Below are 14,536 nucleotides of genomic sequence, written 5' to 3' on the forward strand. Positions count from 1 at the left end.
CAGCTCCTGTCCCCCTCTTCCTTCTCATCTCGCCAGCAGACAGGAGTTGCCCATATAGTCTCAAGTGTCTACTTCAGCCAAGAAGCTCACTCCTCACCAGAATCATTGTCTATCTTATAGTCCAGTCCAATCCCTATCTGTAGAGTTGGCTCTGGGCATGGTTCCAATTTTGGGCTAACAAAGGGTCTGGGGGCCATAACTGTCAGGGTCCCTCCAGCCTCAGTCAGACCATTAAGCCTGGTCTTTTTATGAGAATTTGAGATCTGCATCGTACTATTCTGCTCCATCAGGGATTCTCTGTTGTGTTCTCTGTCAGGACAGTGATCAGTGGTAGCCAGACACCACCTAGTTCCTCCAGTCTCAGGCTGATGGAGTCTCAGGTTTATGTAGCCTTTTCTATCCTTTGGGCTCATCTTTACCATATGTCTTTGGTGTTCTTCATTCTTCTTTGCTTGAGGTAGGTTGAAACCAATTGATGCATCTTAGATGGGTACTTGCTAGTGTTTAAGACCCCAGACGCCTCTCACCAAAGTGGGATGCAGAACGTTTTCTTAATACATTTTGTTAAGCCAATTGATCTAGTTATCCCCTGAAACCATGGTCTCCAGACCCTGGTCCCTGCTACTCTGGCCTTTGAAGCATTTGGTTGTATTCAGGTTGTATTCTTTGCTTTTGGTTTAGTCCAATTGTACTGCCTTCCCCTCTGTTATGTGTTATCCTTCCCTTCACCTAAAATAATTTTTATCTACTATCTAGTTAGTGAATATCCCTCTCCCTTCCTCCCCACCCTCATAACCATCAAAGAATATTTTCCTCTGTGTTTAAACTTTATCTGGAATTCTTATAATAGTAGACCTCCATTTCTTACTTTGTCAAGTGTGTGGATTTGACTATGTGCCCCTACAATGACCACGTTCTTATATTCTTATTGTCAGAATAACTGATGAAAGTTGTGGGAAATTGACTTGTCTTAAATTGCAACTCTGATAATTTGGAGTCATGTCTTTTCCACCATGCCTCCATTTCATCATCTGGACAGTGCGTGCCAGACTCCTTTGCCCCTCTTTCCATCCCTGGACTGGTGTTAATGGATCTGTTGGAGTGAAGGCCCACGAATCATCCAGAGCTTACTGATGCTTCTGTTAACAAGCAATCCTGCACGTCTGACAGTCCTCTCCCTCTCCCAGATGCCCTACATACAAAGGAAAAGAGCCCCTGCCTGCAGAACCGTTTGGCAGAATTGCCATTTCCCTAACTGCGTAAGAACATTTAATAGGAATCTAAATGTTCTATCTGATAAAGATCAATTCACTTCCAGATGATTTTGACTACATAAGCTGCCTCCCTGTTGCATTAACAAGAGCATAATCTGTCCCAGAAATCCTTTAATATCTATTCAAGTCCATCATCTTTCAAAAACAACTTTGGACCAGAGCTCTGGCAGGGCTAATATGAGAGAGATGTTTTTGCATAAGCAGAAGCTTATATTTGGGAAGAATACATTAACCTTTTCCAATGCAAATGATAAATGCTTTCTACAATCACATAATAGTCTGAGCCCTAAAGGGCCAAGGAAAGATAATTGCCCCTAAAGCACTGCAAGATGACCTTAAAGCCGAAGAGGAAAAATTCTATAATGCCTTGTCATGAGGCACGTTTTACTTCTTTCTTTTTTCATTTATGAAGAGTGCATCAGTCCACAAGTCCCAAATAAGTGTCCGCTCCCTCTGGGATGTTTCTATCTTTTGGGAAAGTCTCTGAATTTGAAGATAAAGATTGTACAAGACCTTATTCTTGAAATATGGGAAGGGAGCAACTATATCTGCTTATTAAGAAATAAAGAGGTATGGATGATATGAGCCTATGTAGAAAAATCCCAAAAAGTCCACAAGAAAACATCTAGAGCTGATAGAGGAATTTAGCCAAGTTGCAGGGAACGAGGTGAACAAACAAAAGTCAGTTGGGTTTCCATACTCCAGCAATGAAAAATCTGAAAGAGAAATTAGGGAAACAATTCCATTTACAATAGCATCTAAGAGAATAAATATCTAGGAATAAATATAATCAGGGACATGAAGGACTTATACAACGAACACTATAAAACATTGCTGAAAGAGATTAAAGAAGACTTAAATAAATGGAAAGATGTTCCATGTTCATGAATTGGAAGACTTAATATTGTTAAGATGTCAATACTACCTGAAGCAATCTATACATTTAATGTGATCCTGATCAAAATTCCAACAGCCTTCTTTACAGAAATAGAAAAATCAATCCTCAACTTTATAAGGAAAGGCAAGAGGCCCCGAATTGCCAAAACAATGCTGAAAGAGAAGAACAAAGTAGAAAGACTCACACTTCCTGATTTTAAAACACACTGTACAGCGACAGAAATCAAAACAGCCAGATACCTGTATAATGGACACATAGGCCAGTGGAATAGAACTGAGAGCCCAGAAATAAACCCACACATCTATGGTCAACTGATTTTTGACAAGGGCGCTAAGCCCATTCAATGTGGAAAGAAGAGTCTTTTCAATAAATGGTACTGGGAAAATTGGATTTCCGCAAACAGAAAAATGAAACAGGACGCTTGCATCGTACCATAAAAATAAACAAAAAAAATTCCAAACGAATTAAAGACCTAAATGTGCAACCTAAAACCATAAAATTCTTAGAAGAAAAAGCAAGCGCAATGCTGTTAGGTCTAGGTTTTTAACAATTGATTATCTAATCTAATAACAAAAGCCCTAACAGCAAAAGACAAAATAAATAAATGGAACCTGATAATAATTAAAGATTTTTGTTCATCCAAGGACTTTACCAAAAAAGTGACTAAGAGACTGGGAGAATATCTTCGGAAACCATATATCCAACAAGAATCTAATAACCAAAATATACATAAAACTTCAACAACTTAACAACACAAAGTCAAATAACCCAATCATAAAATGGGCAAAGGAGTAGACATTTTACCAAAGAGGACATTCAAATGGCCACTGAACACATGAAAAGATGCTCAGTGTCATTAGCTATCAGAGAGATGCAAATCAAAACCACAATGAGATAGTGTTACACTCCCACTAGATTGGCTAAGATAAAAAAAACAGAAAATAACAAATGTTGGTGAGAATGTGGGGAAACTGGAACCCTTATCCATTGCTGGTGGGAATGCAAAATGGTACTGCCACAGTGGAAGACAGTGTGGTGGTTCCTCAAAAAATTAAGAATAGAACTATCATATGATCCAGCAGTTCCACTTCTAGGTGTATACCCAAAAGGCTTGAAAGTAGAGATTCAAAGAGAGACTTGTACACCAGTGTTCACTGCAGCACTATTCACAATGGCCAAAAGGTAGAAACAACCTAAATGCCCAATAACAGATGAATGGATAAACAAAATGTGGTACCTACATACAATGAATACTACTCAGCCAGTAGGAGAAATGACACATGCTACAGTATGGATGGAGCTAGAAGACGTTATGCTGAGCGAAATGAACAAAACATAAAAGGACAAATATTGTATATAAAAAGTTATATAAAAAGACAAGAAAAGACAAATGTATAGAGACCAAAGTTTATCAGTGGTTACCAGGGGTGGGAAGGAGGGGGAAAAGGGGAGTTAACAGTGTTGGAAAAATCACATTGATTAAGGGTAAAGTTGCACAGCTGATTATTGTAATTGCTGTCAACAAGTAGTACATCTATAAAAAGTTGAATAGGCAAAAGTTGTGTTATATATTCACAGCAACGGCAAAAAAAAAAAAAAAAATAGCTGCTGAGGCTGTCCATTACAACCAAATGCTTCATGGGATTTGGCTCCTGGGTTTGGAGGTTTAGGGTCATGGTTTTATGGGACAGCCCCGTTAATTGGCCTAATGACGTATTTAGTTCTATATCTTAGTTTGTTGCATGGTGCTTGCAAGCAGCCGTTCAAGGCACAACAATTGGTTTCTATTCACCTGGAACAATAGAGAAGGAAGGAGAGTCAGGAATAGGAGGAGGATGTGGAATGTGTTGCTAATTACTTCCATGAACAGCTGCCTTCTTTGCCTTGAGACCAGAAGAACTTGATGGTGCCCAGCTACCATTACCGAACATTTAGATCAAAGGTTTCATAGCAGAATCCTGATCAAAAGGAGGAAAATGTGGAACAGAATTTCAAATTCTCATGGACTCTAGACTTTCTGGAGCTATGAAGGGTGGATAAACCCCTGAATTTACTGCCCTGAGATAATCTTTGAGCACTGAACCAAAAATATTCCCTAAATTCTCCTTAAAACTGAACAATGGTTTAGCTTAACTACTAAAACAGGCCTGCCTTAAGCATCATGCTCTTTTAAGAACTATCTGTATGGGATCAAATTGACAACAGCAACTTGAAAGTTTACATTAATGAGGGAGGAACACTCAGAAAAGGAGGGCGAGAATGGTTGCACAATGCGAAGAATGCAATCAATGTCACTAAAAGGTACATGTAGAAACTGTTGAATTGGTGTATGTTTTGTTGTATATATTCTCAACAGCAACAACAAAATAAGTAAAACTTTAAGGAAAAAAAAGAAGAAATAAAGGGACCCACCTGTTCTGCAAAATTGGTAATGAAACAGTTTCCAGGAAAATAAATATGTTTGGATGGAGGGTTTAAGCAAATTAGGTCTTGATATTTTTTATTAAATTACTATTGAGATCCAAATAATATGATATGAGCATACTCTCCAATTCTGATGAAGTCAACCATTTTCTGTTTGAGGTAAGTGGACAATGCATACACTCATTTCCCGATTCCAGAAGGCCCAGTTTATTGACTTTTCCTTTATTGACCTTTCCTCTTGACTCTCACATTCTGGGTTTCTAATAGCAATAAAAAGTGGAGAACTGATGTGGCATCTGACTGCTAAGATTCTCTCCTCCATTTAAGATGGAAACGAAGTAAGTATGCGTGTTTGCATGTGTTAGGGGTTCCTAGCAAACAGGTGTCCAGGGCCTGGCAGGTATGGCTCATGCCCTGGGTGCTGCGTGGGCAGGGGTGGGGGTGCCAGTGGAAACTGCAATGTTTCTATTGTCCATCGCAGTTTCCATCGCCAGCTGTGAGAGAACATTCAGCAATTTAAAAGTAATTGCCATATGGAAAAACTAATCACCAACTTTATATGGAAAGGAACAAAACCTGGATAAATAATGCATTACTGAAAAAGAGCAAAGTAGGAGGCTTCACACTCCCTGATCACAATACCTACTATACAGCCCTGGTAGTCAAAAACAGCTTGGTACTGGTACAGCAACAGACACATAAACCAACGGAACAGAATTGAGAACACAGAAATAAATCCATCCACCTATGGACACCTGCTTTTTGACAAAGGGTCAAAGTCTATTAAATGGGGAAGAGATAGTCTCTTCAACAAATGGTGCTGGCAAAACTGGATAGCCATCTGCAGAAAAAGGAAACAGGATCCATACCTTACACCATACACAAAAACTAACTCAAAATAGATAAGAGACCTAAATGTAAAACCTAAAACTATAAAGATCATGAAAGAAAAGACAGGCACAATACTAGGGGCCTTAATTTATGGCATAAATAGAGTATTGAGCATAGCTAAAGATGCACAAACTCCAAAAAATGAACTAGATGACTGGGACCTCCTGAAAATTAAGCACTAATGCTCATCAAAAGACTTTATCAAGAAAGTAAAAAGAAAACCTACGGACTGGGAAAAAAATCTTTGGTAACCACATATCTGACAAAGGTTTAATCTCTAAAATATACAGAAAACTTGAACTACTTAACAACAAAAAGACAAACAATCCAACCATAAAATGTATGGAGGATATGGACAGACACTTCACCAAAGAGGACATTCAGGTGGCCAACAAACACATGAAAAGATGCTTGTGATCATTAGCCATTAAAAAAAAGGTGCAAATTGAAACCACAATGAGATACCATCTCACCCCTGCAAGAATGGCACTGATCAAAAAAAAAAAAAAATAAAAACACAGAAAACAATAAATTCTTGTGAGGTTGTGGGGAGACTGGAACTCATACACTGCTGGTAGGAATGTAAAGTGGTACAACCAATATGGAGAACAATATGGCACTTCCTTAAAAAGCCAGAAACAGAAATACCATATGATCCAGCAATCCCCTTCCTAGGAATATATCCTAAAGAAATAAGAGCCTTCGCACAAATAGACATAAACATACTCATGTTCACTGCAGCATTATTCACAATAGCAAAAAGATGGAAACAACCTAAGTGTCCATCAATAGATGGATACACAAATTATGGTACATATATATGATGGAACACTACTACACAATGATAAAGAACAATGATGAATCCAAGAAGCATCTCACAACATGGGTGGACCTGGAGGGCATTATGCTAAATGAATAAGTGAATCACAAAAGAACAAATATTGTATGAGACCACTATTGTAAAAACTCAAGAAAATGTTTACATGCACAAAGAAACAATCTTTGAGGGTTACCAGGGAAGGGGAAGAAGGGAAGGGTAAACCACTAACTAGATAGTAGACATGTGTTAACTTTGGTGAAGGTAAAGGCAGTACACGATACTGGGGAAGTTAGCACAACTTGACTAAGGCAAAGGAAGCCACTGAGAGAAAGGAAAACCGGAGTAATGGAAGTGGGGAACCCAGGGGGTAAAAGGGGAGAGTGCTGACACGTTGCAGAATTACAACCAAAGTCAGGAAACAATTTGTGTATAACTTTTTTGAATGGGAACTAATATGCTATGTAAACTTTTACCTAGAGTACAATGAAATGCTCCCCCACCAAAAAAATAAATAAATAATTGCCATAGGTGCTATTTTTCATAGATACGCTGCTGGTTTCCTAGCCATGTTCTTCTGGGTATAAAAAGTACAGAACTGAAATGAATGACCACCATATGCTGGTCATGACTCAACAGAATGTAAATGGAAAGAGTAGACTCAGAGAAATTTTTATTATTCTATATGACCACAGGTTAGACCAGGGGCTCTTGAACTATGGTCCCCAGACCAGACCAGCAGCATTGGCATCGGTATCAGCATCAGCTAGGAACTTATTAAAAGAACTTATTACAAACGCAAAGTCTCTGCCCCCACCTACTGAATCAGAAACTCTTATGGTGAGGCCTGTGATCTGTGTTTTAGTAAGCACTCCAAGTCATTCTGATGCACAGTAAACCTCAAGAACCACCGGCTTAGGCCACATCAATCGACCCCCACAGAGAAGACTCCGGTGGTAGGATTGGGATCCCTCAGGAAAGGTCAGCGTTTCAAATTATAATGTCCAAAAGGCTATGTAAGTCTTTGGTGACACTCATAAGTGTGTAATATCCAATAAAATTGATGTTGTTAGTTACCATTGTTTAATTCTGACTCATGGCAGCCTCATGTGTGCAGAGTAGGACTGCTTCATAGGGTTCTCAAGGCTGTGACCTTTCAGAAGCAGATTACCGGGCCTGTTTCCTGAGGTACCTCTGAGTGGGTTCTAACTTTCAGCTAGTCGTTGAGCACTTTACCATTTGCGCTACCCAGAGACTCCAACTAAATTGATAAAAGAGGGAAATATATGATAGCCAACCTCAGGACCTAGCCTCTGGTGGGTAATGACATTTGGCTTTGATTGGGAGTCCATCTGAGTTAATTTATTTTCTGAAAGTTGGCTAGAGGCAGAGGGAGAAGGAGAATCTCGTGACGGAAAAGACTTGAGTCCTGGCCAATGGGATGAGGACCTAAATATCAGAATTGGTCAGGTGTCCAACCCTGTAGAGGATTAAAGCAGAATGTGAGCAACACAAAAAGAAACTCAATCAGGTGTACCCAGCCATGTCTTGAAAATTGCAAAACATGGCTCTCACCTGATGCACGGCAATCCAGAGACTAGCTTTAGGCTTTAGATGTGATACCAAAGCAAGCCTTTTAAATAAAGCTGTAGGCGAGGCTGAGAGGGTGTGTGACAGGCTTTCTGGTCCTACATCTACCAGGGTGGAAGCATATGGATCCCAACACTGCTTCCTGTTTAGGAGCAGTACATAGTCCACCCATGGTTCTTATATTCTATCCATGACCCACAACCTCTCAAGGCCCTAATGCTATCATTCGGGGCCTACAGTTAATTATTTTGTTAGTTGACTAAAACAAGCATGCACCTACTGAGTTTCTACAGTGTGTGACCAAGGGTACCAAGATGAATAAGACATATTTCCTTGTCCTTCAATGAGTTTACTATCTGGTGGGACATTGGGAGAAACAGCACATAGGCAGATAATCATACTACTATGTGGAAGTTAAGTCATAGATTCACAAGGTATTATGGAAAAACATGAAATGGGGGATGGGCTGGTGGTGTATTTAACCCAGCTAACACAGACTCTAGCAAGGTTAACACAGTTTCCCATTATACATTTTTCTATTCAAAAATTCTCCCTTATTTGGGGCCTTAGAAGCATCAATAACTAAGAAGCATTTGATTAAATTCATGTGTTAAGGCAATGCTAGTTGCTGTTATACTTAAATCCCAAATTTTCAGTAATTTAATACAGTAGGTGTTTATTGAACAATTAACGTAAAATCCCAATTGGTGGGAGAGGGATTCTGCTCCATGAGTCAATCAGGGACCCAGGATGACGGAGCTCCTGTCATCTTTAACATATGGCTTCCAGGGTTGCCCTGGGCACTGACAGACGGGAAAGAGAGAGTAGAAGGTGGCTCAGGAGGGTTTGTGGACTAGGCATGAACAAATATCAGTTCTGTTCAACTTTTCTTGCCCAGAAGTCAGTCATGTGGCCATATCTAAGTGCAGGTAAAGCTGGGAACCTGGAAAATAAAGATTTCCAGTTGTGTGCCCAAGAGGACATGGAAATGGATTTGGTGAACAATTAGCAACTCTCTACCATATTTGGGTTTCTACATTTCTCATGACAATAGAATGGAAGGAATCTTAGAAATTACCTAATCCAATGGTTCCCAAACCTAAATGATCATCAGAATCACCAAAGGGTCTTTTAGAAACATAGATTTCTAAATCACACCCAGCGTTTCTGAAGTGGAGGCTGGAAGTGTATAATTTTGAGAAGTTCCTTGGGCGATTGTGATGCTCCACTAATGTGGAAACTGCTATTCTATTTTATCCCACTGCTTCGATGACTAAGAAAATTGGGACCAAATGAGATGAAGTGACATCCCCAAGGCTTCATGGCCAGGAAGTAGCAAAATCAGGATGGGAAGTCAGATATCTCCTCACACGCTATCATCTTTGGTTTCTCAGTGAGACTAAAATATATGTTCCATTTGTAAACTTCCAAAGTCACCTCTCTGTGCTCTGTATACTTGAGTTCCTACTCTTCTAGCTTTTACGCCATCTCACTTGTCCTCCCTTCTCATCATGAAGGATCGTGGATAAGTGGAAATCAAGAGAATTGGATTTCAGGCCTGGTTCCTTCTCTAACTAGCTCTAATTCCTTGGGAGAGGTCATGTGATCATCAGTTTCCTTAGTGAAAAATAATATTATAACATCTGCCCCACCAAACTTGTAGAATCAAATTAGATAAGTATCAAATAAGAGAAATGAAGGCTTTTACACTGAAAAGGATGATACAAATACATAAGAATGATACTAGTAGTAGTTGTTGTTATATCAACGTTCCTCTTATATCAAGACCCAGAAAAATTCTTCTTATGAACTCAGCCTACATCCCTTATAGAGAATCTATTACTTAAGACAGTGCTAAAAAATAGGAAGTGTTGAAATAAATAAGAGATATGGCCCTACTGCCCTAATGGAATTTCAAAACTAGTTAGGGAGATACACTATAAACACGTACAGTATATCCCCCAAAGACCTACATCAGCACATAAATGTCAAGCTGATGGTGTGTAGAATCGAGTGTGATTCATTCCTGGAAGAATGTCCAGGACATAAGTATCTTGTGATGCAGGCTTCTCTGCGTCATAGATCCCTTTGAGAATCTGATGAGAGCTTGGTATTCTATATCCAGAAAAGTATGCATATGCACCAAGACTCAAAATTTCTGTAAAAATATAATTTCTGGAGGTTGATGGGCTCTCTTGAAACCCACCCGTAGACTCCCAGGTAAAGAACCAATAGTTTAGAAGAAGTAAAGAGATAGCAATTAGGAAACAGAAGGGAAGAGGGCATTCCCAGAGGGTGTGGTTGCTGGTCTCTGGGCTGTCCCTGTGACTCACTTTAGCCAACAGAATACAGTGGGAGTAATGCTGTGCCAGTTCAAGGACTAAACCTGCAGAAAGTGTGGCAACTTTGCTGTTGTGGTTTTGGGAATCCTGAGATGCCATGTAAAAACTTGCTCTTGCTGAAGAGAACAACTGAGGAGGCCAATGGAAAGAGAATGAGGGAGAGAGACTGAGACCCAACTTTACTTAAGGACATCTCAGATAAGCCCAGTCTTCCCACCATCCTTTGGTTGATGCCCAACATGTGAATTGACCACCTTGGATGTCCCCACCCAGTCAAGTCACCCGATGATTGCAGCCCCAGCAGATCCCATGTGAAGCAGAAGTGCCCAGCTGAGCCTAGTCAACCCAGAAAGCATGAGAGATAATAAGACAATTATTGTATTAAGCCACTAAGTTTTGGGGTGATTTATTATGCAGCGATAGACCTCAGAAACGAATAAGCAAAAGTAGGGAATTGGAAATTAATGAATTGTGTACAGGGAATAAGGTGATGATTAACTGACCTAGGGTGGTCAACATAGAAATCTATGTGAGGAGGAGTGGGCAGTAGAGATGGGGCATGCCCAGGCTTTAAGAGTTACAGCAAATTCCAAGTTCTCAGGCATCTCTTGTATCTGGAAGCAGGATTCATGTCACTTTTTAATAGGCTTTGTTGTGAGGTAAAGTAAAGGTGCTGAGAGGAGCAAGGATAGTCTCATTGTGCACTTCCCCACACCCAACTGATATGGAAAACTTGGAACACTGCCTGAGACTTACTCTCGCCTAGGTAGAGCTCTGCTTTGTGGGCCTGGAGGAGGCAGCAAGCGTCCGACCCCTCTTTATGGCCCCTGTAAGTCCTCACTTGCTTATTCCTATCATTATCAGGAAAAGACCTTGCTTCCAGCTTTTAGAAAATGGGAAATGTGTTCATCTTTGGAGTAATTTGCAAAGGCAGCGAAAGAAAAAAGAAAGGGAAACCGTCAGTGAGATTGATTGACACAGTGGTTATGACAATGGGCTCAAACATAGCAATGATTGTGAGGATGGTGCAAGACCCAACAACATTTTATTCTGTTATATATAAGGTCGCTGTGAGTTGGAGCGGACATGTGTTGGACTTCTTGGACTCAGTGGTGTTTAACCACCGCAGCAACAATCAATTGCTCCTTATTGGGGGCCTTGGAAGAGAAGCTAAGAAGGGCAAAGATTAGTGATCATTTGTTCTTTCAGTTTTGAATAGAGCTTTTTGTTTTTAACTGTTCATATTTATATTGTGCAATGCCAGTTTTTTATATAATTTATTTCACTTTTATTGTTGCTGAGAATATACACAGCAGAACATGCACCAATTCAACGATTTCTACATGTGCAATTCAGTGACATTGATTACATTCTTTAAGCTGTGCAACCATTCTCACCCTCCTTTTCTGAGTTGTTTCTCCCCCATTAACATAAACTCACCACCCTCCAAGATTCCTATCTATCCTTTTGAGTTGCTCATGATCCCATATAGATCTTAAAATAACACAATACTCAAGGCAGACATTCTTTACTAGTTAAGCTAAATTATTGTTTGGTTTTAAGAAGACGTCAAGGGATATTTTTAGTTTAAGATTTAAGGTTTAAAGATTACCTCAGGGCAATAGTTTTGGAGGTTCATCCAGCCTGTATGGCACCAGAAAGTTGGGATTCCATGAGAATTTGAAATTCTGTTCTGCATTTTACCCCTTTTGATCAGTATTCTTCTATAGAATCTTTTATTAAAGTGTTCAGTAATGGTAGCTGGACACCATCCAGTTCTTCTGGTCTCATGGCCAAAGAGGCAGTTGTTCATGGAGGCAATTAGCCACACATTCCATTTCCTCCTCGTATTCCTTATTTTCCTTCTTCCTTTGTTGCTCCAGGTGAATGGAGACCAATTGTTGTACCTTGGATGTCTGCTTGCAAGCTTTTAAGCAATGACAGTTTTAAATGCAAATATGTTGCTGTTGTTGTTAGGTGCCATCTGGTGGGTTCTGACTCATAGTGACCCTATACACAATAAGATGAAACACTGCCTGGTCCTGTGCCATCCTTACAATTGTTGCTGTGCTTGAACTAATTGTTGTAGCCGCTGCATCAACCCAACTTGTTGAGGGTCTTCCTCTTTTTCGTTGACCCTCTACTTTACCCAGCATGATGTCCTTCTCCAGGGACTGATCCCTCCTCATCTTCACCTTGACTCTTGCTGACTCCCACACAATGTGTGTCCAGCCAAATCCTGTGCTTACAGGATGCCTCCAATGCTTTATGCAAATAATGATGATGACACACCAATGTCACAGATCTTCTCTGCCCACCTGCAGGTTCCATTGTCCCATTGGACTTCACTCGCAAGACACAAATTCAAAAATAGAATTATCCAGAATTTCAAGATGGCAACAACAGAGCATTTAACCAAGCATGCGCCCCTTCTCTCTATAGGACTTCGCGGGCCACCGGCCCATGAAGCCAGCCTGCCTCTGGCCAACAGCCAGTGAGAAATTAAGGCCTCAGTCCAGCCACCAGTGAAGAATTGAATCCTGCCAATAACCCTGAGTGGGTGAGCTTGGAAGTGTGTCCTCTCCCAGTTGAGCCTTGAGATGACTGCAGCCCCAGCAGACACCTTGTGAGAGAACACGAGCCCAAGGATTCCGCTAAGCTGCTCCCAGATTCCCGGCCCACAGACCCTGTGAGATAATACACAAATGGTCATCATTTCAAGTAGCTAAGTAATTTGTTATGCAGCCATAAACAACTAAAGCAGCAGGGATTCTTCTACAAAGCAGAGTTTGCCTTTCTCAACTGGGACTATTTGGTTACCTTGAAATATAGCTCCTACTGGGAAGCTGGGATCAATGCTTGATTTGTCTTTCCTTTCACCTAAAATAGTTCTAGTCTACTATCTGATTAGTGAATAACCCCCTCTCTCCCTCCCCACACTCATAACCATCAAAGAATATTTTCTTCTGTGTTTAGACTATTTCTTGAGCTCTTATAATGGTGGTCTCATACAATATTTGTCCTTTTGCAACTGACTAATTTCACTCAGCATAATGCCTTCCAGATTCCTTCATGTTACGAGATGTTTCACGTATTCATCATTGTTCTTTATTGTTGCGTGGTATTCCATTGTGTGAATATACCATAATTTATTTATCCATTCATCCGTTGATGGGCAACTTGGTTGCTTCCACCTTTTTGCTATTGTAAACAGTGCTGCAGTGAACATGGGTGTGTATATATCTGTTCCTGTGAAGGCTCTTATTTCTCTAGGGTATATTCCAAGGAGTGGGATTGCTGGATCATATGGTAGTTCTATTTCCAGCTTTTTAAGGAAGCATCAAATCAATTTCCAAAGTGGTTGCACCATTTTACATTCCCACCAGCAGTGTATAAGTGTTCCAACCTCTCCACAGCTTCTCCAACATTTATTATTTTGTGTTTTTTGGATTAATGCCAGCCTTCTTGGGGTGAAATGATATTTCATTGTAGTTTTGATTTGCATTTCTCTAATGGCTAATGATTGTGAGCATTTCCTTATGTATCCGCTAGCCGCCTGAATGTCTTCTTTAGTGAAGTGCTTGTTCATATACTTCGCCCATTTTTTAACCAGATTATTTGTCTTTTTGTTGTTGAGCTTTTGCAGTATCATATAGATTTTAGAGATCAGACGCTGATCGGAAATGTCATAGTTAAAAACTTATTCCTGATCCGTAGGTAATCTTTTTGCTATTTTGGTGAACTCTTTGGAAGAGCATAGGTGTTTGATTTTTAGGAGCTCCCAGTTATCTAGTTTCTCTTCTGGTGTTTGTGCATTGTTAGTAATGTTTAGTAAACTGTTTATATCATGTATTAGGGCTCCTAGTGTTGTCCTTATGTTTTCTTCCATGATCTTTATTGTTTTAGATTTTATATTTAGGCCTTTGATCCATTTTGAGTTAGTTTTTGTGCATGGTGTTAGGCCTAGGTCTTGTTTCATTCTTTTTGCAGATGGATATCCACTAATGCCAGCACCGTTTGTTAAAAGGACTGTCTTTTCCCCACTTAACTGACTTTGGGCCTTTGTCAAATATTGGCTGCTCATACATGAATAGAGCTTTTAACAGCTGCTTTCACAGGCCAAGGGAGCACTCCCAAAATTGGTGTCCATGCTGGTCAATTTGGGCACACCAGAGACAACAGTATGTGCAAATTTGGGGTTGGAAGGGACAATGTTTGGAATGGCATAAAACTAGGAACAGGGCCATAAATTAGTCACTGCTACGTCTACCACTTCTGTCCCAACCACGGCATCTGAGAA

This window comes from Loxodonta africana, chromosome 3 (assembly GCF_030014295.1).
Source record: "Loxodonta africana isolate mLoxAfr1 chromosome 3, mLoxAfr1.hap2, whole genome shotgun sequence".
NCBI lineage: Eukaryota > Metazoa > Chordata > Mammalia > Proboscidea > Elephantidae > Loxodonta > Loxodonta africana.